This window comes from Octopus bimaculoides, chromosome 18 (assembly GCF_001194135.2).
Source record: "Octopus bimaculoides isolate UCB-OBI-ISO-001 chromosome 18, ASM119413v2, whole genome shotgun sequence".
In the NCBI taxonomy this organism is placed as follows: domain Eukaryota; kingdom Metazoa; phylum Mollusca; class Cephalopoda; order Octopoda; family Octopodidae; genus Octopus; species Octopus bimaculoides.
This window is the reverse complement of record NC_068998.1, coordinates 52,024,739-52,026,388: the sequence shown is the minus strand read 5'-3', so window position 1 is coordinate 52,026,388 and position 1,650 is coordinate 52,024,739. Positions and strand designations below refer to the sequence as shown.

At 33.1% G+C, this 1,650-nt stretch overlaps 1 protein-coding gene across 1 annotated transcript in view; it reads right to left on the bottom strand.

Annotated features, from left to right (window-relative positions):
- The window catches only part of LOC106878091 (diacylglycerol kinase zeta-like), a 352,548-nt gene that overhangs the window by 56,224 nt on the left and 294,674 nt on the right, over positions 1-1,650 (bottom strand). The gene's annotated exons all lie outside the window — the stretch shown is intronic.

Genomic DNA, 1,650 nt, shown 5'->3' with positions numbered 1-1,650 from the left:
TATATATATATATATATATATATATGTACATATATCTATAGCCTGAGGCTGTAGTAGAAAACACTCTTCCAAGGTGCCACATACTCAAGAGCACATGGTTAGAAAAGAGACTTCTTACCCACACAGCCATACCTGTGCTCAATTATCTTTGGCAATTTGAAAATTTATAATATTGAACATTTTGTTGATTATCTGAGAAAAAAAAAATGAAAAAAAGGATTTATTTTTGGAATAATTTTTGACCAGTTTTGTACAGAATATTTCAATAAATATTCTCTTACTGGCAAACTTCATTGAACAAGATGGTCATTGAATATTTTGCAGTCCAATAGCAAAAAGTTGTTAAAAGCAAACAAATTAAATTTTTGTGTTTTCTAAAATAGAGATAATCAATGTTGTCTCCTATGCTACAGTATGTTAATTCATTGCCAGACATTTTTTGGAATATTCGTTAAGCGTCAGAAAACAAGATCAGAGGCATTTTTTTTTAAAGTCAGAATATGAAGAACATGTTGAAAGATTTTATAAAGATGTCAGTAGTTTAAATTGGTCTTTACTTATAGTGTGCTTGGAAAATCGGTTGAGTGTACCATATTTAGAAAAAAAGGAGGCTGTTTAATATTTAGCATATTCTCAGTGTGGTGGTCATGGTTGCTGAATGGAAAGGTCATTACAGAATCAGACGTAAAAAAAGATACCTTACAAATTTAGTTATGGCTCTTTATAGTTTGAGTTCAAATTCCACCAAGGCCTTCTTGGTGTTGATAAAATAAATAAAAAATGTGTGACATTATGCTAATTTTGGAAATCAATATTCAACATGTTCTGGATGGTGGGCTGGCGAAATTGTTAGCATGCCAATCATAATGCTTGGCAGAATTTTGTCTGTATCTTTGGTCTGGGTTCAGATTCTGCCAAGGTTGACTTTGTCTTTCATCCTTTCAGAATTAATAAAATAAGAACCAGTTGAACACTGGGGCCAATGTAATTGATTTATTCCCTCCACTGAAATTGCTGGCCTTGTGCCAACATTTGAAATCACTATCTAATATGTTCTAAGGTGGTGAACTAGCAGAAATGTTAGCACACCGGGCGAAATGCTTTGTGGTATTTCGTCTGTTTTTATGTTCTGAGTTCAAATTCTGCTGAGGTCGACTTTGCCATTCATCTTTTCAGGGTCGATAAATTAAGTACCAGTTGCGTACTGGGGTCGATCTAATCCCAAAATTTCCGGCCTTGTGCTTAGAGTAAAAAAGAATATTTTGATGGTATGGTTGTTTATTTTTAGAATGACATTGTAGGGTGGATGTAAGAAGCCAGATCTGGATAGTTTGAATATATATATATATATATATATATATGTAAATATATAAAAAAATAAAAAGATAAAGAGAGCAATGGTAAGGTTGGAGAAGTATTTTATGGATAGAGTCTTACAGCTGTTTCTGGGAAGATCCAGTACTTCCCTTCATCGGAGACAGAAAAAATAAAGTAATCTATTATTATATCCATAGGCGGATATTTTTAGTATGAAGTGGTAAAGAGTGTGATGTGCTGAAGAAAGAGAGAACAGTACTTGAAGAGTAGTTTCATTCCAGTGGTAAATATCCTCTTGGGTTTGGTTAAATCCAATACCCTCCTCAACCTTAT